This window comes from Hyperolius riggenbachi, chromosome 1 (genome assembly GCF_040937935.1).
Source record: "Hyperolius riggenbachi isolate aHypRig1 chromosome 1, aHypRig1.pri, whole genome shotgun sequence".
Taxonomy (NCBI): Eukaryota; Metazoa; Chordata; class Amphibia; order Anura; family Hyperoliidae; genus Hyperolius; species Hyperolius riggenbachi.
Genome location: NC_090646.1, coordinates 136,623,549 through 136,649,934, shown reverse-complemented (window position 1 = coordinate 136,649,934; position 26,386 = coordinate 136,623,549). Strand labels below are relative to the sequence as shown.

General features: G+C 42.3%; 1 long non-coding RNA gene across 1 annotated transcript in view; it reads right to left on the bottom strand.

Annotated features, from left to right (window-relative positions):
• Nucleotides 1-216: 216 nt before the first annotated feature.
• Nucleotides 217-26,386, bottom strand: part of LOC137546310 (uncharacterized) — a 97,847-nt gene continuing 71,677 nt past the window's right edge. Inside the window, exon 4 of the long non-coding RNA XR_011026231.1 lies at nucleotides 217-508. This is a non-coding gene — a long non-coding RNA (uncharacterized lncRNA). The remainder of the gene's footprint in view (nucleotides 509-26,386) is intronic.

Genomic DNA, 26,386 nt, shown 5'->3' with positions numbered 1-26,386 from the left:
CAGCATCACTTTATCTCAGTTGGTTTTCAGTCGTCTTGTCATAAGATCCTTTAGTAATTATGTGACTAAAGGCATCCCTATGTGACTTGTAGTGAGACTATTCATCTTAATCTTGTTATACATGTGAGATTTATCTGTAGGAAACAGGATCGTTTCTCTCACACAGATATTAAGTACTAGACAAGCATGCTTTACATATTTTAATAACTGCTAATTGAATATCTTCACCTTTCTTTAAACATTATCAGTTGATAGCTGTTGTAATTTTTTTTCACAGTGGCTTTTCACAGTATTGTGCATGCTAATAAGCCATTGATTTTGAAAGGCTATTATATGCATCCGTCTCAATATGGAGTGTGAGCTTCTCTTTCCTACAAGGTGATATATGGCCACTGTGTGGGTTCCTTCAATCACAATGACCCTTTCCATTGAAAGTCAGGTTATTTTGGTGCCCGCTTGGCGCCTGTGCTGTGGAGGATTCAGGTGCCCCATAGACCTTAAAGAGTACCTGTTAGGCATAAAATAAAAAATCAATTCTCTATTTTTATATGGTAAACAAATAATAAGGATGCTAAACAGACCATCCAAAAGTTAAAAAAATCACTCTTAATTTTCTTCTCAATAAAATATAATTTACCAGGTCCCCTGGCTCTTATTTGGTACATCTGCCGCAAAAGAGAAGTTGCAGTGCATGCTGTTTTTATTTTTTTTCCTTCTTTACTTTCCTCCCCTTTTTTCCTCAGACATAACTAATGCAAAATGATTGGCTGAAGTTTCTTTCACTCCCGTTTTCCTCTCACACACCTCTTTTCCTCTCTGATTGGCCAACATTTCTTGTGCTGAGGAGCTGAGAAAGTGACTCAGCTTAAATCCGATCCATACAAATAAACCAGGTCTGCAAAGTCACACAATGATTTGTGACTATGCACTTTTTACTTCAGAGCTGTGTGGGAGTGTCTAAAGACTGGGAGGAGGACATGCAAGCATACTAAATCAGAAAGAGATTAAGGGAGGAAATGACATCAGGATTGGCTTCAGACACAGGGATTCCAAAGTGGGAACTGACAGAAGCAGAATTCTCTTTATTTCCTATATGAAACTCACTGAAATAAAAATGTGGACAGTGCAATACATATGTAATGTAAGTAGAGCAAGTATTTATTGACTATTATATGTATTTTATTCAGAGATAGTATGGCTAACAGCTCTTCTTTAATGCCCACTATGTAATTTGGGCACTGGCAATAGCCAGAGCTCAAATTATGAAAACAAAAAACACTGTAGTCTGGGTACCAGCGATAGCCAGACCCTAAATTATGCAGCCAAGAGACAAATTAGGTAATCAGTAGTGTACAGCTTCAGGCGTGTCACCTGATCCAGTCCTCTCTGTGTCCCATCGTTCCAGCATCCAACTAATGTACTTCTGCAGACAAGCCAAGTACTTCTGAAAATGAGCAGCTCCATACTGCGCATACACATGGACTTGGAGCCGCTTATCTTCATAAGCATGTTTTTTTGTTTGGCCTATGCCTTAACATAAGGGACCAGATTGACTCAGAAACAATTGTGGGCGATAACGGTCAGATGTCGTTTTGTGTGTGATGGGACAATAAAATTGCATAGTTCTTGAAATACAGCGGAACCTTCTTCTTGATTACTTGATATGATTGCCACAAGGTTCCAGCACCTGAATTCGCTCATAAATGGTGTGTGATCCTTACTATTGGGTATCTCCATAAGTAATCGCAGACCGACATACTTACGTAGCCTGACAAAGAAACATGAAGATGGAGCTGATGGTACATTTAAAGAGGCCCAGCGGTGGAACAAGGGGATGCAAAACGAGATCTAGAGCCTTCCCTCTTTTTAGGTGAGTATGTAACCCCCCCCCCCCCCCCCCCTCCCTTTATGGTTACATGTATATTTTAAGCCATTTGATGATGATTATTATACTTCAATTTTTTTCTACACAACATCCCTTTTCATGTATTGTATTGATTTTAGCAAACATTGTTCCATAGTCCTCTATGCGCATTGTTACATAAGAAATTGTAATGAGCACCTAATAGCCGAGATGACAGACAGTGTAAATATTTTGTAATAACATGATCAATGGTAGTTTTATAAACAGGAAAATGCTTCATTTGAACAGACCTTCCAAAAAACTTGAAAGCAGTATAATGCCTGGCAATTCCAGAATTCAGCTCTTTACTTTATACAGTCAATTACACACGTGGAAAGATATAGATACACCATATAGTGAACTAGTGTCTTAAGGAGGCAACGCTTTTACTTCTTTTAGATTTTTAAAGAAAACCTGAACTGAAAATTAAAAGTCAACATAAACATGCACAGGTCATGCTTATCTCCCATGTAGTCTACTCCTCAATCTCTTTCTCCGCTTCCCCGAGCGACCTGTTTGTCCACTGTGATCAAGGAAATTCTCCGTCCTCCATTTTGAAACTGGCTATTACCCCATAACAGCTTCCTGGTCAGCACACTGTTAAACTGTAACGTCGCCCACTTGAGCCATAGGGAAACATGGACATTACGTGCCACATCAGTTGTCCTCTCAGCTATAACTGACAGCAACTGATATATTTCAATTCTGACAAAATGTTGTCAGAACTGGAAGGGATCACTGTAAGAAGAAAATGGTGAGCTTCTGAAAGGAGCTGATGGCAAGGTAACTATGTAATGTTCATTTGAAGTTACCTCGTGTGTTTATTTTAAATAATTTTACTCAGTACAGGTTCCCTTTAACATCTTCCTGCACATTGAAATGAAAGGGGAATTTTCAGTATTGTCACATTATAAAATATATTGGGGTGATTTACATAATTAGCATTGATGCTTCATGGGAGATATTTTTTTGGATGAAATAAAGCTGAATAAATGCAATGGTATTTTAAATATTCATTTTTAGTATAGTAAAAGGACCTATTGGTCCCTTTGAGCACCTTATTGTATTTTAATGGTTTTAGGTCGCCATGAGCTATTGTCTAAGTTCCACCACAAAGAGCAATACTCATCCGTACCAAGCACAGATCAGGTACAACATCTCTGAAAAAACAATTAATATACCATATCTCTAGCAATTATGGATGGCTTTTATGGACGCAAAAAAAAAATGGGCACGGGTTGAAGCCAATATAAGTCTAAACGATAAATATCATTCTGAACTGGGTGCCAAATGAAATCGAAGCAATATTTACAGTTGTAATGATGATTGTAAAACATTGGTAAATGTTACCAATATTTTACCACAGCTAAACGTAACCCTTCTCTCTCACAGAACCCTCCCCCTTCCAATGCCGAACCCTAAAACCCACCTACCTCACTCCTAACCTTAAAACACCTGTTTCTGATTCCTAACCGTAAAACCCCCTTCCTGACACCTAACCATAAACCCCCTTTCCAGAAGCCTAACCTTAAAACCTCCCTTCTGATGCCTAACCTTCACTACCCCCCCCCCCCCCACACACACACACACACACACACACACTGTCCCTAACCCTGCCACAAATAATGTAAATACAAAATAAATAAATGGATTTCGAAAATGATACATTTAAAAATGTAAAAAGGATAAATTGAAAAAAATGATAATTTTCTAAAAACGGTATTCATCAGGTGCCCAAATTTCTGCTTTTGGCGTCCAATAGCCAATATCTACATTAGTGCCTATAGTAGCAGCATCCAAACAGTCCATTAGCTACAGGCGCCCAAATTTCCCGCTTCCCACAAAGTTTTGCATTTTTAGCAGTGTTGAATAATGGACAGGGACAAACCAGGGATTTTCAAAGGGGGGGGGGGGGGGGGTATTACTGAAAGTTCTCTCTCTTAGCCAGGCACAATATGCTTTCTGCACTGCAATGCACCACCTATAGCAATGTTCACAATCCAGCAGGTGTTTTGTAGTATAACGGCGTGTGGCATTGTAATGCACTGCATGCAACATGCATGTGTTGACAGTGACAATAAAGCATACTTTTCATTCACTGCATGAATGTTTATCATGGCTTTATGGCTAGCCCTGCTCTCCCCATGCCTTGACCTGCATGCACTAATTTCCTCCATGCTCATGGGGGTGGAGCCTCTTCAGCAGTGTGATGAATGTGTCCTGTCACCTGTATGCACTAGATTCCTTCATGCTCGTGGGGGGGATGTAGCCCCTTCAGACACATGATGAAGGCCTTCTGTCACCTGCATGCCCTGACCTGCATGCACTAGTTTTCTCCATGCTCGTGCTGGGAGCAGGGCTTCTTTAGACATGCAGTGGATGCCTGCAACACTGTCCTCTTTTTGATGGGAGGAGCTCCTGCAGCTGCAGGATCCTCCTTCTTCCTCATTAGCAAAAAGGGGGAGGAGAGTGTGGTCTGCTGGATGACTGCAGTTCACAGGAGCCATGCAGCACAAGGTGTGCAGACATCAGACAGTGATTCTTGATTCCTAGCTTGGGGTATCAGGTAAAAAGGGTGCCTGAGCTGCTTTTGTAAAAAGGGTACTGCCATAGACTTCAATGTTATTTTCCGTGATTTGCAGCTATAAAGCGGTGAAAAGGGCACCCGTCATTTTTATTATGGCTATTTACGGGTGCACTGGTCATTTTATTACCGCTATATCATGCAAATGTTTGCGGCTACAATAGGTGGATCTAATTTTTACACTATAAAAATTGCAGCTACAACAATGACGCCAAATACCGTTTATATCTTTGACATTATGTCAATGCTTCAAAAATTACCCCATAACAAATGAGAAAAATATCAGGCTTCCCACTGTTTCTAGATTTACTGCAATGACCAATTCACGTGAAAGAATTGTACAAGCCAAAGTGGAGAGGTTAGGATTAGGAATGCCATTTTCGTACATATGCCAAGCTCTTGCAGGGCCGCTATTCTCTATCCTACATATTGGCAACTGAATATGACTCCAGCCAGGACTGTTCTGTCTGCTTTTATTCTTTAGTATGATTAATTAAACAGAGAGAATGTGCATGACTCATACTATTATTAAGTCATATAATGAAAGAAAACATGTGCTCTTTAGCTGAAACGTTAATTACGAAACCAATAATACATTATTAAAATGATTTTAAAAGCATTGTAGCCCTGATCAGAACTGGGTAATGCCGCTTTCTTAGAATAAAAAAAGCTACATTTCAAATGAAAGACACAAATTAGGAGAAAGTTATGCTGGTATTTCAGAACAAGATTTTAATACCATAGTGATGATAACAACCAATGATAAATGACAGTAGCTTTCATTTCACCACCACAGAAATGTAGTCGAAAAGCAAACTTTTAAAATGAAGTGCATTTATTTATCTGCCCTCTAAGCCTGTAAAGCAGCAGGGACCGCCTTGCTATCTCAGGAAAAAGAAAAAAACATACCCCATATACTCCAGAATAAGTCTAGAAATGTAGGTCGGACTCACTAGATAAAAGTACAGTTGACTTATATGCAAGTCACAGGCAACACTGAGTAATGTGTGTACTATTAGTGACAATCCCATTTGATAAAGGAAATGCAAAGAAAACACAGGTCTGAAAGTCCTAACCACAACAATTAAGAAGGAAAGAGGTGGGGGGAGGGGGATACTGGGCTACAGGAGAGGGGAGTGAATAATTACTACCCTTGGGGGCCTGAGGGAGTTATTGGCTGCACTTAAGGGACAGGAGGGGTTAATGGCTGCAATACTGTATGCAGTCCAGTCATTAATCGGGGCCCCAACCAAGTGCAGCTGTAATTTCTTTCTGGTCTCCAAGAGCAACCATTAACTTTGCTAGGTAGACTTATATTTGAGTCAATAAAAAATTCCAGCTTAAGAGGGTCAACCCGGTCAAATATTGGAGTCGACTTATACAAGAGGTTGACTTGTATTCGATTATGTATGGTATATAAGTAATATTTGTTCTACTTATATAACATATGTATTGTACTGTCCACTTTTTGATTTCAGTGCATCATTATTAACAACTGTACGGGTGCAAGGAGTAAGTGTGCAAGCTGAATTACTCACAAAAGTGTCATTTTGTTTTCTGTGTATAATCAGTCCTGGGTCTACTTTCTAAATGTTTATAAGAAAGGCATCTTAAATGCTGTGTACACATTACAGGTCTTCCAGTACACATCATCCAGGATAATGGTTGATTCAGCGAAAGCCTGTTTTCCTTTATATATTGTTCAGAGGCATAGGCACTATATAAGAAGGTTTCCACGGATCACAGACACAAACTTTAATGATTTTCCTCTCCCTGGTAAACCTTTGGCATACATACTAAAAGTTATTGACTTCGGCAAATAGATGGAGTGCTTTTATCACAATAGAAGAGTTACTCAGAATAGGACTGGGTTTGTACTTTTTTACTTCCCAAGGCCCACTGTCGCCATCCAGAATTCTAGCTGTGATCACTGTGATTGGCTCATAGGGTTCATAGGGTCACGAGCCAATGAAATCGGCTCCTGACTGGCCCATTAGAGTGGGTGGAAAGCAGCAGCAATGGGAGCAATGGGACAATGCACCAGCAAGTAATTGCAATTTATGCATTTTATGAGGTGTGGCTCATACCAGGCATCACCTGACTTATATACTGGCAACCAAAATGTCTGTTAACAAATTAAAGGGCACAACGTATGAATATTGCATCCACTTGCCAGAATGTGAAGGGTCTTCAGGTGGCCACACACCATATAATTTTTTTTATATTTTTTTTCAGTTCAAAAATTGCAATTAAGTATTTTGACTGATCGTATAATTTCAAGTATCTGACCAATATCCCACACATATGTTCACATTTTCAGAAAAATCCAACACTCCCAATCTTCTTTTATAGAATAAAAATGGGAAATTCGATCTGATTACTTGAACGAATGTTTTCGTTTTTTTGGGGGGACAACCAATCATTTTTATCAAATTGCCGTAAAATTGGATTATTCTATTGTATTCTGTGTGAGCACCTTTAAATTAACTACGGTAACTTACTGTTTTGTCCTGCAGGAGTTGGCCCACGCAAAATACTTTACATCTCAACAGGGGCGCCCATGTAGGCCTCTCATGCCCCCAAGAAATGGGGAGCAAAACTGATACACCCCAAGCACTCTCACTGCTCAGGGCATTCCGTGAGATCCTTTGATCTAAGAATGTACGTTGATTGCCAGGCAGCTAGGAGGGTCGCTGAAACCCTTCACAGCATAACAAACTCCTGTAGCAAGAGTCCGTATATCTGGTGAGTGTGTTAAGTGGCTTTTTATTGATACAAGAATTTAACTGACAACAGAGTCTGTAAATGAAGATGATTAGCATTTATTGGACTGCATAACATTTTCTGATGTTGTGATGCAGCTGTACTTTGGACTTTCTAGTGGCAGCGCTGTTGTGTTTTTTCTTGTTTGTATAATTCAAAGATGCAGTGATTGTTTACAATAGCGCACCAGGATTATTTGATTGGCTATTGGTTGCAGCATAGTGCTGTTTTCTATACTAATTTTGCTCAGAAGCATATCAACTGCACCCTTGGGGGGGGGGGGGGGGCAGAGAAATGTAGATAGTCCACCTCCAGGCGCAGCCAACGCCCTCCACCCACCCCCATAAGAAGAAGCAACTGCTAAACTGCATACAAAAAAGAAAGAGGTGTGTGCCAATGCCAGGCATCACCTGACTTAAATACTGGCTGTCAAAATGTCTATAGACAAATTAAAGGGCACAGCATAGGGATATTGCATCTGCTTACCAGAATATGCAGGGTCTTAAACTAACTACACTACTAAACCTTGCAGTAGTTGGCCAACACAAATTATTTTGCATTGGAACAGGGGCTCCGCCAGTAGGCGTCCCATGCCCCCAAGAAATGGGGAGCAGCGCACACCCCAAGCACTCTCACTACTCAGGAGCATAGCGACTGCACCCTGGGGTACACCTCCAGGCGTGGCCAATGATCTGTGTGGAGGACAGTCCACGTTACCCCCCCCCCCCCCCCCCCAAAGGCAAATATTCCAACCTTATTGTGAATTGCAACCAGCTGAAAGAGTATGACCTGGGAGTGACAACGCCAAGGGAAAGAGGGGTGGGGAGGCTCTGCCACAATGCTATGCCCTGCAGGAGTTGGCCAACTCTCTCTTTCCCTCTCTTTCTCCTTTCTCTGCTCCCCCCTTCCCCCAGGGGATGCAGTTGCTATGCTCCTGAGCAGTGAGAGTGCTTGGGGTGCTATCAGCGCTGAAATTGGGGACATGGGAGACCCACACGTGGTGTCCCTGTTGAGATGCTAAGTGTTTGTATGGGCCAACTCCTGCAGGGCATAGCAGTGGGTTAGTTTCAGACCCTGCACATCCTGGCAAGCAGATGCAACATGCATATACTGTTACTTTTAATTTGTCAATAGACATTTTGGCAGCCAGTATATGGCAGGTGACTCCTGGTCTGAGCACACAACTCTTTTGCTTCTTTTGTTTGAAATATATGCCCTGGCAAGAACAAGAAGCACTAATCAGGGTGTAGAGTTCCATCACTTATGTTCGGAAGTAAATTATTTAAAGAAAGAATGTATATATATATATATATATATATATATATATATATATATATATATATATATATTGTTTTACATTTTTTAGACCAAAAGTGAATGTTAAGGAAATGGGCTGAATTTGAAAGTGTTATTAAAAATACAAATGTGATATTAGCTACTTTTGGAAAATCATTTGATTTCTCCACTTTAGTCCCTAGAACTGTGCGACAAAAGTCATTGTTTGCAGTATGTACAGAAAATAATCTGAGCATAATGAAGTAAATGCAGAAGGGAACACTTGTAAGTACATGTGTAGCAGTAAATGTCCCTCTGCATTATACGTGTGATATGAGTGATTGCCTGCTGACTTGTCTTAGGGTGATCTAGTAACACATAACAGATGCCAGTGGGAAGCCACATAACACAAACGACTTTTCCTCTGCAGCTGAGCAGTAATGGCCTTGCAGAGCTCTATTTGTTTGATAGTGAAAATATAATGCTCTGATCATATGTTTTAAAAAATGGTATTTCCACAAAGAGAAGTAACTTAAAGGAGACCTGATGTGTGACAAACATGGAGGATGTCATTACAAGATTTACTTAAATAAGGATTTGTCCATGGCTGCTGTGCTAATTACATATCTTAAAATAAAAGAAAAAGTATTAAGATGATTCTGAAGATCATACAGTATTACTGAGATTTCTGAAGCCTTGCTTAGCACTTGGTGCTGCTTCCTTGTGAAAACACTTCTCCACTAACCCTTTGGCAGCACATCCTCTATGTCAAACAATGACTTTTGCACCGCTTCAGTGGTCTGTGTGTGCAGTGGTGTAACTAAGAAGCTTAGGGCCCCAGTGCGACTTTTACATTGGGCCCCAAGCACTCTATTGATATGGAGCCCCAAAACCTACCAAAAACAGCTGCAGTGTCAGAGAGGTGTATTTAGAGTAAGAAAAGAGTTTGTAAAAGATTGCCACTATGCAATGCACATATAGGGGGTGTTCATTACCAGCATAGCACCAATGAAAAGCCAATAAGATGGATGAAGAAGGGCTCTGATGTGGTCGCAACCGCTGCATCCGTTATTGCTATGCCACTGGGTCTGTGCATGTTAAGTGGTAGCAGGAGTCCGGCTAGGATGAAATGTCTTGACACAGAAGCAGCATGGATTATGAAGTCTACAGCATATACTTTTTTCGGAAGCAGGAAAGTTGAGTGCCTGGGACTAATGGACAATTTGGGCACCCCATAGGCTCTAATGCAAATATCAGCTATGGGACGCCCAAAGCAGAAATCTGGGTGCCCGATAAAAAGTCTGTACCTGTTCCATCTAAACAAAATGTATCTTCTTTGAAAATGAGTAACTTACAGTTTTGAAATTTTTTATCTTTTGCACTTACGAATTTTACATTTTTGAAAAATTATCTTTTGGAATGTATTGTTTTGAAAATTATAAGGTTAGAAAGGGGGGTTTTAAGGTTAGGCTTCAGAAAGGGGGGCTTTTGGGTAATGCATCAGAAAGGGGGGGTTTAGTGTTAGGCTTCAGGAAGGTGGGTTTTAGGGTTAGGCATCGGGAAGGTGGGTTTTAGGGTTAGGCATCAGGAAGGGGGGTTTTAAGGTTAGGTATCAGAAAGGGAGGGTTTTAGGGTTAGGCATCAGGAAGGGGGGATTTGGGGTTTAATGTCAGGAAGGGGGTTGTAGGGCTAGCCTAGGTGTTGAGAAGGAATGCGAGGGGAGAGGGTTCTGTGTGACAGTAAGGTTAGGTTTAATTGAATTAAAATATTGGTAACATTTACCAATCTATTGTTATTACCACTGTAAATATTTTTTTTGTTTTCACAATGGTATTTATCCTGTAGACTTATGTTGGATTCACCCAACACCCATTTTTCATGGTGCCTCTATTTCATGCATGCATATTTCATGCACACACTTCTATTAGCCAATCCCTCCATTGTCTGCCAACTACCCAGGGGACCAAGCTCAAACTCCAAGCCCTCTCTTACAATGTTCTCTTCTCCATAATTTGCCCCCTTTGTCTTCAATCAACTATTACTTCTCACTTGACACACTTGTATCCTCCATTTAGATTAACTTCTCTCACTCTCCCAATTGTCATGCTGTGCAAACAATAAACTCGTTTGGAGAATCGACATGGTGTGCCAGTCGGACTTGTATCATTGATATTGGACTGATGCTGCTTTTGCATCAAGACTGAGCACCCAAGCTACACACGGTAAGGTGTGCCAATCTTAAACCTGAAATCTCACTCTCCCATTGAGGATGTGAGTTTCACACCACCTTTGCAACTCTTTTCAACAATCCTATACGCCATACTTGCCTCTTAAAACCTTCACATGTACCATTTAAAGTCATCTCTGCCTATAATTTCTCAAAAACCCCTTCACAGACATAGACACAACTGCCTCAGATGGTATAGGACTCACTGCCTCACAATCTAGCTTCTTCATCCCCTTATCTGGTATTTCCCCTCTCAATTGTAAACTTACGGAACAGTATTTGTATACTCTACTTTCTGAGAAAGTTTTTTAATGTTTCAAGTATTCCGCTCTCCTCCCCCCCCCCCCCCTCCCATTGTGATACATGTATTCTATAAAATGAACAGGTACTTGCACTTGAAAGGTTATCATACTATGCATTAAAGCAGGATTAAACTGTAATATAATGAACTACAAAAATGCTTTCTTTGGCACCCTCACAATAAATGCTCTGTACCTGTAACACCTTTTCCTGTGTCCGAGGCTTGGGACCATGGTAAATACTTTTCTTTTCTTTTTATTTATCCTGGATGAGCATCCATGTTGTGCTTAAAAATCACAGAAAAGGATGCCAAAAAGAAAAAGAAAAAAAAATCCCAATTGCAGAAAAGTTCACTTCCTTTTCATTGTCTTCGGAAATTACAGAGCAGGCAGATGAACCAGGTAATTGCTAAGGTAATGAACACTTTTCTAAATGCTTGACATTTTGAATAATACATTTTTGGGTTGTACATTATTTATACAATATTTGATTAACTAAGTTTCATCTCGCTTTAACTGTGTATGTATTTTTGTACTTGTGTTGCTGGATGTGCATGAAGTATGTATGTATTTATTGTTCCCCGTCTTGTACTCTATACAGCACCATAGTTGATAACAATAATGCTATTGATAAACAAAATAAGTGCTGTATTTTAAAATGAAACCATTTGGAACAGATAAACTCTTAGGGCCGGTTTCCACTGCTAAAGGATGCGAATGCTGCTACCTAGCCGAATCGCATCACTTCCGCCGCCGGTCGCATCACTTCCGCATCTCCCGATGTGGAAGCCAATGGAGGAGATGGGACATGGCTGCAGGCGGATGCGGCCGTGCGAGAATCTGCAGCATGCTGCAGATTCTCGGATCGCTCTGCACAACATGCACGCAGTGAAAACTCTTTCATTGCCGTGCATGTGTTTCAGGACACCTGCGGTGCGATGCGGCTATGTAGCCACATCGCACCGCTCCTAGTGGAAACGGGCCCTAAATGTCTTTTTAAAACTGCCCCTTTTGCTGTAACAGTCCAATGTTGAACTACCTTTCTTTAATTTCCTTAGGTGTGGTTGTTTACTATTGGTCAATTGTATAAGGCCTACTCCCCGTGAACATGTCTTTCCCCTATTACACTATTGAAGGCAGTGTAAGTTAGATATGTGCATCATTTCTATAGGCACAAACTAAAAAATATTATAACAGGGAAGAATGTATTTTTTTTCCTATTTTTACTTTAGTTTGGCTTTAAATCGTTCTTTGGTTTGCCGAAAAAGGATGATGCTCCAGTAGGCTTTTTCTACCACCCTTAAGCTGTGTCAACACTGACAAGCAATTTCATAACATGCCCAATCTATTGTCTTCACTTCTCTATGTCTCTGTGCCGCTGTCGATAAAAGTTTTCAATACATCAGTCTAACTCCCAAGAACTAATTAGAGAAGAGAGCTGGCTAGAAAGACAGCTTAGGAAATATTGAAACTCTTTTCAGTAAATCTCTAAAGGGCAAAAATATAAAAAGTTACAAATGACAAGAGTTGCTTTTGTGAAAGATTGAATTGAACGTTGTAGAGTTTTCCTTCAAACTGTGCTTTAAATATATACAAAATGGATGTCCTTTGGCTGTTGAATGAATAAGACAATCATTGGATGGTTCTTCCCCTGCAGCAAGGCTGTATACATTATTTTTGTTCAAGTTACGTACTGCTGAGTGCTGACTAAAGCCTAGTACACTTGTCAGAGTTTTGTCAACTAAAATGTTGTGTAAATATCAGGCTGAGATTTTGGAGCAATCAATGGATAGATATGCTGTTTGGCTGCCCGGGTGAGCAGCATGTACTGCTCTATGATGAGGGACATTGGGTTGACAAACAAGTAGTACTAAACTTATTTTCGTGAAATTTCACAGAACAGATTATATTAATGCTCCAACAACTTGCACAATGTTGAGGTAGCCAAGAAAGTACTTACCAGGTGGTACCTGTTTCCTTCTAGGGTGTCAAAGCTGCAGCCTGGAGCTAACCCAGATTGCTACCTAGGCTGCTTGGCCAAAGGGGATATGTTGCATATTTGGCTTTCTTGCCCCCAGCTGACCAGGTTCTGGTGTAAGGTTTACAAATTACTGAAATCCATGTTTCATAGAGTAGGGATTAAGGACTCCTGGCAGGCCCTACTGGCTGAGAGAATAGAAGTCTTCACCAAGCCCCAAAACAAGCTTGCCATCCTTGCAGCTACAACTACTCAAAAAGATGACTTTTTGCTAAAAATAGAAAGAAACCCACAGTTGACTGATTTTAATGAGGTTTAAGTGACACTGAAGAGAAAATAACCTTCTGAGATAATGAATTGTATGTGTAGTACTGGTAAGTAATAGAACATTAGTAGCAACAAAAAGTGTTCCGTATTCTCAGAAAAGCTATTTTGTACAGATAAAAACTGAAGTGTTTTAACTCTTCCTGTACTGAAAAACATGAGACTTTTTCTTTTCCACTAATGTTCTATTTGTTATCTGTACTACACATCCAATTCATTATCTCATAAGTTTATATTCACTTCAGATTTGCTTTAAGTTCCTGATGAGGACATTTGTGGTGAATTAGAAACTTACCAATATCTTGTGGGACAGTCAAAAAAGTTCCAAAAGATATAGGGGTCCCTGGATACGTTTAGAGCCCTCCCTACTAAATAAATCATCATCACTAGCTAGCCTCTAAACTTCATGCTTCTCTTGTTTCTACTCCCTTTACTCTCCCTCAGATCTTACGTTTATCCTACTTTAGTTGGTGGACTAGCTGGGTGGAGACCAAATGTTATGAGCTTCCACCTGGGATCACATTAAAGCACCCCAGTTAATTGTCTACACGGGCAATATGCATACTTTGTTTTCCCCCCTCTTTTGGATTAAAGTGATTATTCTGTATATGCTGCAGAACAGGGGCGTCGCTAGCCCTGTTTTGGGGTGGCACGTGCTCCCAATCTGTCCTGGGGTGCCACGGACTTCCGCCCGGCCGCCCCCTCTGGCAGCGGCTCCCTCCAGCCGCCGCGTCACTCAGACCTCAGGATTAGGCGGCGAGCCGGCGACCAATCGTGCGGGCACTAGGACCCAGCGCCCGCACTGATATGCGGAAGTGACATCACTTCCGCATATCGAGCGGGTGCTTCCGGCGCCCGCTCTTACTGGTCGGGTCGCCGATGATCCTGAGGTCTGTTACGAGGTAAGGGGGGTGGGGGGAGCGGTGGCGGCTGGAGGGGTCACTCACTCACTCCCTAAAGGGGCTCCCTGGCACTCACTCACTCCCTAAAGGGGCTCCCTGGCACTCACTCACTCCCTAAAGGGGCTCCCTGGCACTCACTCACTCCCTAAAGGGGCTCCCTGGCACTCACTCACTCCCTAAAGGGGCTCCCTGCCACTCACTCACTCACTCACTCACTCACTCCCTAAAGGGGCTGCCTGGCACCCACTCACTCCCTAAAGGGGCTCCCTGGCACTCACTCCCTAAAGGGGCTCCCTGGCACTCACTCACTCCCTAAAGGGGCTCCCTGGCACTTACTCACTCCCTAAAGGGGCTCCCTGGCACTCACTCCCTAAAGGGCCTCCTTGTCACTCACTCACTCCCTAAAGGGGCTCCCTGGCACTCACTCACTGCCTAAAGGGGCTCCCTGGCACTCACTCACTACCTAAAGGGCTCCCTGTCACTCACTCACTGCCTAAAGGGGCTCCCTGGCACTCACTCACTACCTAAAGGGCCTCCCTGTCACCCACTCACTGCCTGAATGGGGCTCCCTGGCACTCACTCACTGCCTGAAGGGGCTCCCTGGCACTCACTCACTGCCTGAAGGGGCTCCCTGGCACTCACTCACTGCCTGAAGGGGCTCCCTGGCACTCACTCACTGCCTAAAGGGGCTCCCTGGCACTCACTCACTGCCTGAAGGGGCTCCCTGGCACTCATTCACTGCCTGAAGGGGCTCCCTGGCACTCACTCACTGCCTGAAGGGGCTCCCTGGCACTCACTTACTGCTTGAAGGGGCTCCCTGGCACTCACTCACTACCTAAAGGGGCTCCCTGGCACTCACTCACTACCTAAAGGGGCTCCCTGTCACTCACTATCGGGGTCCCTGTCACTCACTACCTAACTGGAGGCGCCTGTCACTCACTAGCTAAGCTGGGGGTCCCTGTCACTCACTACCTAACTTGGGGGGCTACCATATTAAGGGGCATTCTGCCTATTTATGTGAAATGCTGTCCATTTATGTGCCTCATGACTGCTGAATTTGTCTTGTTGGGAGCCTTATGATTTGTTGGGGGCCTCAAGATTGCTGAATTTGTCTTGTTGGGGGCATCATGATTTGTTGGGGGCCTCATGATTGCTGAATATGTCTTGTTGGGGGCCTCATGATTTGTTGGAGGCCTCATGATTGCTGAATTTGTCTTGTTGGGGGCCTCATGATTTGTTGGGGGCCTCATGATTGCTGAATTTGTCTTGTTGGGGGTCACATGATTGCTAACTGCGAGACTATGGGAAAAGCTGAATCCTTATCATATGAGACAATAGCATTAAACCTACTTTTTTAGCTTTTTAAAACAGAAAATAAAACTGGGAGGTTCTAAAAAATTGAATACATTTTTCAGGAGTAGGATGGATAAAATTGTTTATCTTCACAGTTTATTTTCAACTTGGATTTTCCATAATGTTCATGTATGAGTTAAAACGTTTGTACAGTATTTAGTTTAAATTGCGGTTGCCACTTTGCGATAGATAAGTGACTTTTGGATTGCAGTTTGGGCACTCGGCCTCCAAAAGGTTCGCCATCACTGTCATAATCTAATGTCCCACCATTGCTAGGTTCATGTAAATTTGTCTCCACCCAGCCGTTACCACACCTATATTCTGGTTCATGGCCCACCCATTTTTTGGTGCGGCACGATAAGCACGCCGCACAACGTGATCCTCATATTTTTGGCACACTGGCTGCAGTGTGCTGAATTCTGCTGCCTACAGTATGTACAGTATACGCTGTTCTCTAGTGCCTGCACTGTGTGCTGATCTACCTCCAGTGTGTACAGTATAAGGTGTTACTCTGTGCCTTTACTGATTGTAAACCAGCTATATTGTATGCTGATCCCTGCTACTTTCAGTATGTACAGTATTAGCTGTAAAGCCTGGTACACACATACAATTTTGATTAGCCAATTTTAGCTCTGTTCATAAAATTCATTGTCTGTTGGCCCACTTACTGCACGGGGGTGGTAAAATTGGGGGTCAGTGATTGACCAATCAAAATTGTATGTGCGTATACATCTTTGATTGTAAATTATCCAAATAAAGGACAGGGGCTCCATCCAATATTTCGATGGGCAGGCCCGATATCTGTAGCTTACACCGCTGCTAAGTTCATGTTCATTTGGCCCCACCCATGGCCACGCCCACTCACCGCATGGCCATGCCCATTTTTGCCGCGGCGCGCTATGCGCATCGCATATACCTCCCCGCCTGGTGCCCACAGGTGCCCCCGATCTCCAAGGACCCTAGAAACGCCCCTGCTGCAGAATAATACATATACCGTGTTTCCTTGTCTTTTTGCTTATCATGAAAAGGATGTAAGGTTTTATATTATACATCCAATAACATATTTATAACAGAAATTCCTACTACAGAAGTGGATGTCAATGAGGTCGGGGGCCAAGAGTTTGGCTTTTCAAGCTAGTGAATATACACTATACCTATTCTCACACTAAAACCTCCATCTACCGAAGCCTAACCTTAAAGGGATACTGTAGGGGGGTCGGGGGAAAATGAGCTGAACTTACTCGGGGCTTCTAATGGTCCCCCGCTGACATCCTGTGTCTGCGCAGCCAGTCACAGATGCTCCGGCCCCGCCTCCAGTTCACTTCTGGAATTTCTGACTTTAAAGTCAGAAAACCACTGCGCCTGCGTTGCCGTGTCCTCGATCCCGCTGATGTCATCAAGAGCGCACAGCGCAGGCCCAGTATGGTCTGTGTCTGCGCAGTACACTCCTGGTGACATCAGCGGGAGCGAGGACACGGCAACGCAGGCGCAGTGGTTTTCTGACTTTAAAGTCAGAAATTCCAGAAGTGAACTGGAGGCGGGGCCGGAGCATCGGTGACTGGCTGCGCGGACACAGGATGTCAGCGGGGGACCATTAGAAGCCCCGGGTAAGTTCAGCTCATTTTCCCCCGACCCCCTACAGTATCCCTTTAACTACTCAGCTCCCATGGCTAATCTTAATCAGCACCACCCCATGGCTAACCTAAACCACCACCCCCTGGCTAACCTTAACCACTCCAAACCTCATGGCTAACCACAACTGCCCCCCACCCACCCCTTTACCTGAAAAACATTTACAAACAATGCCTTAAACCTCTCTCACACAGTGGCTGTCCTTGGAAATTATCTGATTATACATACAGTACTTGGGTGGAAAACAAGGTAAAGGTACATATACACATCTGATTTTTCCAAACGACTGGTGGTGTGTACAAATGATCGTTCAGCTGATAAGACTGGTTTTGACCGATCTGCCAAAGTCTTATCAGCGGAACGATCGTTTGTACACACGGCCGGTCGTTTGGAAAAATCAGACGTGTGTATGTACCTTATGACTTGCACCAGGGCCCATGGCTCTATAGTGAGGGGCACATGTAGCCCATGGCTTTATAGTGAGAGGCACATGTACTTATTTCCCATAGAGATAATCACAAACAAACAATAAGCTGAAGTGTGTACATAGCTTTACACAGAAGAAACTTGGCAAAAGAAAATGCGCAGTAATGGTTAAGTTAATTACGTTTGCACCTATTCCACTCTGCCTTGAAGTTAGTGTACCTTTGAAAATTGCTTTTGGTGCCTAGTGCATTCCACACAAACACAACATAGCTGCAGAGAGGAGTCATTTTAGGTGAACTGCAAAACAGGCGTATTTGTCAGCCATAAACAGGAAGTGTCATCTTTTAAACAGATATAAAGGTTTCTAAAACAGCATATCTAACAGATCATACTAACGGTCCCACTAAGGCCCCTTTCACACTTACTGTGCTGTATCGCACCCCATTGCACACCCAGCGATAGCCCTATGGAGGGCTATCTCATTGATCCGGTGCATTGGGTCCAAATGCATTAGTAGTACTGTGGGTGCATTTACCATGTCAGTGAGGCATACTTTTATTGTACTGTATGCAGGGCCGGTTCAAGACTTTATGCTGCCTGAGGCAAACTTGTGAGGATGCGTCCCCCACCCTGATTTGGAAAGATCCCACAGCACCAGACAATTGACTCTGCTTCATTTATGTTCTCACATGACATGCTGCAGCTCAACACAAAGCACACTGGCTGGCTGTGAGTCTGTGACAAACGAACTGCTCACCCTCAGCCATTCCATTCCTCCTCAGAAAGGTACACATAGTACAAAAATGCTGCCCCTGAAATCTCTGCTCCTGATGCAAATGTTCCACCTTGCTTCCTGAGAGAACCAACCCTGACTGTATGCCTCAAAGAGTCAGCTGCAATGCGAATCTTCTGCAATCATACTGCAATGCTCCCAAATTGTCAGGAGCCTTGTGGTGTGATTGCAGTAATATTGTATCGCAACTGACTCTTTGGAGTGTGGATGTAATCTCAGGAGGGTTTTGTTCGCAATTTTTGATTTTTTTTTCTTGTACAAACATTTTTATTTGTACACATTTTGTGGTTTTTACATGCATTTGTACGCTACATATTGCATTGTGATTTTCCGTGACTACTAAGCTAATTTACATAAAAACGTATCAACTTCAAAATTGCATGCAATTTTTTATGTGTGAATATTCTTGGTTCCCACTGACTTGCAGGGACATACAAATCACCCACGCAAAAAAAAAAAAAAAAAAAGGATACTTGCTGTCCTTTTTTCGAAGGCAGAACATTTCCACAAAATCAGAAATATAATGTGATGGCATTGAGATACATTACATCTGTGGCAAACAAATTTTTGCAATTTTGCAAATGGCACGTGAATTTGTATGACCCTGCTTAAAAGGAAACTAAGGTTGCAATGTAAAAGCAAGAAAATAGGTTAGATGGACAGTAACAAAATTACAGTCTCATGGAACCCTCTGAAACCCTAAACTGATCTAAAAAGTCACATTTCTTATATATTTTCACATTCTGGTGGTTATGCTAAATTACTGTTATCACATAATCTCAAATACCAGAATGACACCAGTATAAATACATGTATTGGTCCCTAGATATTAATATATTGTAACTCACTCAGGGCACTACTAAAATGTTAGCACATGATCTTACATTATCTCATCTGGACTATAATATACTGTATAAGTGGACTACCAGCTAAACGACTGACACAGCTCCAATCTATACTGAACTGGGCTGCTCATCTCATTGATCTTTCTTCTCGCTCTTATTTTGCTGCTATCCTCTGAGAAGCTCTTCATTGGCTGCCATTCAATCAGAGGATCCAGTTCAAACTCTTAACCCTAACCTACAAAGCTCTTCACAATCTCTCTCCCCTTTACATTTCCTCACTTGTTTCCAGATATCAACCTAATCACAATCTTAGATCTGCACATGACCTTCTTTTGTTCTCCTCTAGAATTACCTCCTTGCATTCACGTATACAAGATTTTGCACGTGCTTCACCCTTCCTCTGGAATGCCTTTCCACAACCAGAGTTGTCCTGAACCATTCGCACGGGAACTTATTCACACAAACATCGCGGATTCGCGTTCGCGGCGAAACGTGAACTGTATGGCGGTTCAACCCGCCCCTATACTACATCATTGGGCTAAACTTTGACCCTCTACATCACAGTCAGCAGACACATGGCAGCCAAGTAGGCTGCACTCCCTCCTAGAGCCCCCCCCCCTTATATAAGGCAGCCGCGTCGGCCATGTTTTCACTCGGTATGCTGGCTGCTGCCTGTTTTAGTGAGAGAAGGGAGAGACATTGGAGAGATAGGGAAAGCGATAGTTAGGAGGTCTCTTAGCTTGCTCCTTGCTGATATTTGTTGCTGAGAAGCACCACCAAAACAGCTCTTTTGAGAGCTAATATTCTTGTGATGTGTTTTTTTTTTTTTATTTGTGGCCCACTGACACTTGCATATACAGCCCTGTCTGTCGCAGCTGGTTCTTGCTAATTGCTATACTGTGCCAGGCCCATCACATTCAGTGCCTACCTTTTCACTGCACCTGTGTGTGTGAGACAGCTGCACGTTGTATTGTAATACCAGTCACTGTATACCTTTCACTGCACCTGTGTGTGACAGCACGCAGTTTTATATACCAGTCACTGCATACCTGTTCACTGCACCTCAGTGTGACCACACGCTGTTTTATATACCAGTCCTTGCATACCTTTTAACTGCACCTGTGTGACAGCTGCACATTGTATTGTAATATCAGTCACTGTACACCTTTCACTGCACCTGTGTGTGACAGCACACAGTTTTATATACCAGTCACTGCATACCTGTTCACTGCACATCTGTGTGACCGAACGCTGTTTTATATACCAGTCTGTGCACACCTTTTCACTTCATCCCCCCAATATGGACAAAACAACAGGCAGAGGCAGAGCCAGGGGCAGGCCACCCAGCAGGTCTGTTCGAGGTCGTGCTGTCGTGATTTTGTGTGGCCCTCAACCAAATTACAGTGTTCAGAAGAAGGCACGTACATCAACCCCCAATATTGTCAGGACGTAGTTGACTATTTAACACAGAACACCTCATCTTCCTCAGCTTCCGCATGGAAGCGTGACATATCTTCCTCCTCCTGCTCTGATTCTGGCACCCCACTTAACACTCTGTCGGCAGCCATCCCCAAAATGCCATCATCCCAGGGCTCAGCGGTGTGGAAAATTTTTTGTGTGTCTGCCTCAGATGAGAGCAATGCCATCTGTACTCTCTGCCACCGAAAATTGAGCCATGGAAAGACCAAGACCCGCGTAGGGACAAATATCTTACGAAGGCACATGATGAAAAAGTACAAACTGCAATAGGATGACCACCTGAGGAAAAGCAGCACGTAGTGGAAGATACCATGCTGCAATTATTTCTCAAAAAAGGCGATACCCAAACTGTACCGTGATGTTGAAAGGCAAGTGGTGTCATCTCTGGCACACAGCGTTGGGTCAAGGGTCCATCTGACCATGGATGCCTGGTCTGCAAAGCACAGTCAGGCCTGCTCGAAGACAGTCCCCACACACACAGCATCTCTGTCTGCACGCCATGTGACTACCTGCCCCAAGACTAAGTCGGTCCCCACACAGCATCTCTTCCTGCAGGCCGCTTGACTGCCTTCTCTGCCACCACCTGCAGGGTCCAGGTTTGCGAGTCGCGACAACACTATCCACACTGCATTGGCCACTTTTTCAACCTTTGAAATCTTTAAACGCTACCTCAAAACTCACTTTCTCTGACACGCAAACACTCTACCTTAGGCCATTCCCCCTTCATCCCTTTGTGTATTAGAATTTGTTATACATTTTATTAGTCGTTTTATCATTGTTATTAGCTAGTCTGTATTTTGTACTAATTCTGGATTTTGTATATTGGTGTACATCACAAGTGTAGAACCCCCGTCCTCGAGAGCCATATCCATGGCAGTGTTTAGGATGGACTGAGACATGGAGAATGTGTTCTACTTGATGAATCACACCTTTTATCATCAATCAATTTGAGCTGCGCCAAAAATGTGTGAGGACCTCGGCCCTTAAGGACTGGAATTTGACATCCGAGCTGTACACCATTTTCTGTATTATTTTGTTCCCCCATGTTTTTCTTACTTTAAACAGCATCATGGGATTTATTGGCACTTTATAAATTATTAATAATAATAATAATAATAATAAAAAATTAATAATTATAAAGGTGTTTCTTATATTTTTCCCACCATTGTGTACACTGACTACTATATTTTGAATGACAGGACAATATTACAAGAAATGTAAAGTCGAAAGCTGAATGCCATTTATTCATATGGTATCCTCTTTCGCAGATACCTTTGATGATTCTGATCATATTATAGTTTTGTATTTCCATAATTTCCCCTAACTCTACGGTGTCAGTTCCTCAAATAATCATCATTCAAACAGAATTATCTGATTTCAAGTTCTGAAGAAAATATTGTACAAGGTTAAAATTTTGCCAGTGGATGGAAGGCACAAATAAAGCTAATCGGGAAAAGGCTTAGCATACTAAAATGTACTTCTGCTCATGCTTTTTAGAATTCATAGAAATAATTACCGTCGGTTTTTAATTTATCTGGGATGAAGCACAAAAGCTATGCTTGCATAGAATTATGAATATATAAAGTCAGCGCAGGTCTATAGTAATACAGCTTTTGTCATTTTCTGGTATACAGGATCTTCGAACAAAAAGGTAAAGAAGCAAGGCTTACCAGATATCAACAACCCACATTATATGAAGGCGACAGGCGGCACCATTTTATTTGAGGTCTTCTATTGACCATTTTACGCGCGCTACTTTTTCGGGGTTCCCAGTGCACGGGCCCCGTATGTGAGTTTCTTTTATCCTTGTTTTTTAATTGTTTTACTTGTTATGTAATAAAGACGGTTTACACTTAGATGTGCCGTACATATCTTTCAGGTCACTATCCTACTGGACTCCTCTTTGGCGAGTCTCTGCGACCTCAGGATATCTAATATATTCTGGAGGAATCTGTGGTGTGCAACATCGCTGATGAAACGACACCATTTGAAAGTTCTGCGGACCATCTATCAAACTCGTTTACAACCTTATAATGTGGGTTGTTGGAATCTGGTAAGCCTTGCTTCTTTACCTTTTTGTTCGAAGATCCTGTATACCAGAAAATGACGAAAGCTGTATTACTATAGACCTGCGCTGACTTTATATATTCATTGCTTGTGTGGACTTTTGGACATTGTCCTTCTCGGCTGCGGTCGCCTTCTGCCTTGGCGCTGACAATTGTTGTTTATTTTTGCATAGAATTATGATTGAAACTGCTATATGGGACATTTAAAGGGAATCTGAAGTGAAAATAAAGTTATGAGATAATTATTTGTATGTGTAGTACAGCTAAGACATAGAACATTAGTAGCACAGATAGGAGCCTCATATTGTTTCCAGTACAGGAAGAGTTAAGAAACTTCAGTTGTTATCTACGCAAAAGAGCTTCTCTGAGCTCAACAACTAATGTATTCGTCTACAGTTCTCTTTTCTGAAGCAGTTATCTCAACCTGTCTCTTACAATTTCTTGTTTGTTTAAAGAGAACCAGAGATGAAGCACCCTCATGTATTTTATTACATTTATCAGTGGGAACATGACAGTAAACACCTACCCTGCTTTTAGTTTCATTCTTATCTGCTTAATTAGTTTATTATCAGCTGTGATAAGAATCCCCGACTGGCTCAGTCTAGGTTTGACCTGGAATCATTATAGCTGAGTCACTCTTCTGTGGAGTCTTTTCAAGCCCAAGCCTGCCACCTCCTGGCTCAGATTTCCTGCTTTGCATACTGAGAGCTGTGATGACATGGGAAGGGCTGCTGCTGCTGAGAGAGAATCTCTGAAACAGACAAGTGTGGCTGCAATATGATCTGTGTGCTCTGTGTGCACTCTTGTCTGCATAGATAATGATGATGACTGCAGTTTCATTCCTATGAGAGACACTTCCTACAGGCAGCTGCACATCATAACAAAGTGAAAGCACACAGATGAAAGGCTGCAGCAGCCTTTCTCATATAGCCTAAATAGCAGCCTAGTCTCATATAGCCTAGACAGCACATCCAGAACAACTCATAACCCGGAAGCAGAAGGGATATGAGCCGGCGGCCATATTTGATTTTTCCTGGAGCAATAATGGATAAAAAACACTAAAAAAGGCACACCAGAGCATTGAAATTATCAGGTAGAGCATTTATTCTTTACAAGCTATCGACTGATATGTTTACTTTGTGTGAAACATTCATCTCTGCTTCCCTTTAAGGTTTTACTACAGAGCTAATGGTCCTTTGAACTTTCCTGCTCTGTATCATAATAGTTTGTAAACTGCAAATATTAGAGAATTATGCAATGTTAAAAAAAAAGCTATATAACTGAAAATAAAAATATGAGACATATTTTATGTTACTAATGTTCTAGGAATTATCTGTACTACACATACAGTTTATTATAACATACGTTTTTGTTTTTTTTTTCGCTTCAGTGTCACTTTAACAGAAAAAAAAAAGAAAGAGATAGACAATATACAGTAGTTATAACACAGAGCGATCATATCATTGGGATGTCCTTCTATATATAGTACTGACAAACAGTGTATAGACATGTAGTTCATTATATGGCGGTAATTTTTGCCATTTCTATAGTGCACTGTCGCTGCTGGTCTTTTGAGTGATTGTGTCAGGATGAACATGAGAAAGGTTCAAATGAGAGTGAGGCCAAGGTTACAGTCCCCTTTTTTTCTAAAACAAATAAGACAGCAGAACTAATATACAGAAGATAAGATTGACTTTCCTCAAAATCCTTTGCAGAAGTAAATAGCTAATTAGGAGGCACTGCCACTACTCCTCCAGACCTTTTCACTTATCGACCTTCTAGAAAGACATCACTTTTCTTTGATTTACAATTGTTTCATCTGCAAGCCTTGCAACTCGCTGACACGACATCACAAGCAAGAAGGCTGGCGTGCATGCTCCCATCCAGACCACAGTGCTAGGGGGTGTGGATTGGACATACTGCACATGCGGTCTGGACAGGAACATGCACGATGGGAACACAAGAGCTATGGGAGCGCACGCCGGATAGGCAGAGCTCGGGGAGCCCAGCCACAAGGGGGGAATGGATATATTGTACATGCGCAGGTCGGCTTAGTCACCCATGCTCGATAATGAGACCTTTTACAGCTGAACAGAGCATGATGGAAATGAACGGGAGGCACTGTAAGTTTCAACACCAATGCACAACCGACCCGACACAAGCCTCCATTTATACAAATATATATTTTGTTCTGGTATCCTTTAACCTCCCAGATGTTCAGTTTCCCTAGGATTTCAGTGCAAAAAGTGATCCTATTAATTTTTTATAACCATTTTTTCCTGTACCTTGCCAAAATGTGTCAAGCAAGGGTCTAGTATACAGGAGAGTAATGATGTGTATGCACATGTATGTATGTGCATACAGGTCACTACCACCAGGGAGGTTAAAGTGATCACGAGCCAAAGCTCGGGATCAAAACCAGATAGATACCTTAAAAGAGGGAATCCTCTGAATCCTATTAAATCTTCACTCGCTGCTGTAAAGCCACCTGTTGCAGAGCACGGCCCCCCTTCACATCAGGGCTGCGCAGCTCTTCATCTGGCAGCGGACCCACCCGGTAGCTGCGCGAGCCCACCCGCGCATGCGCAGTAGCATGGAGCCTGTGGGTCAGCTATTGCGGGCTGGGTCAGCTATTGCATGGCCATGCTGGAGCAGGAAGAGTTGCATAGCCCCGTTAGAATTAGCGACAATGCATTGTTGCTAATCTTCTGGGGGGCCACACCCAGCAACGAGGGACAACACAGCAGGAAAGGAAGACTCAATAGAATCCTGAAGCATCCCTCTCTTTAAGTATCTAATTCTGTGTACCCAAACTTTGGCTCAGGTACTCTTTAAATAAACAAGCATAACTTCACTACAATCTAGTGTCTGACCTTCTGTACATTACAGAAAACATGACCGCCTGCCTACCACTCTGTGCAACCCGTGACAACCATGTTCAAAAAATGATGTGCTGTGCTATGTTTTACCAATGATTACATTCAGATCTCATTCCATATTTTATACAATTTTGAACAATCTGGATATGCTAATAACATCAAACTAAACCCCTGCCAGAAAAAAAAGGTCACAGTGAAAATGCAAATAATCTGGCAAAATTCAGCATTCGCATGAAATGTGAAGTCAATGAGGCGTAGTGCTGCGGGACTCGCTACTTCACGGCACAGATGTAAGCGATATGTACCATATTTTCTGCTGGAGTAGACTTTACAGCAGGATTGAAGAACAAATGCATTCTTTCCGGGAAAGGCCTAATAAATGTGATGTATTGGAACATTTTAGCATGTATTTTTAATGAGAATTATACCTATTTAGTGCAGGGGAACATTAACCTATTCCTTTACGAACAATGAGCATAATAACTGTCTTGTGAGGAGAGAAAAGCAGGACTATCGTAAGGAAGCAGAAGCTGAGAGGAGGATTTTTACATGGATAATTATATTATATATTTATACCCTGGACATAGGTTAAGTGCTTGACGATTACAGATTACTTCAGAAATAGCCATTCACATATACACAATTTGCTCATCTTTTC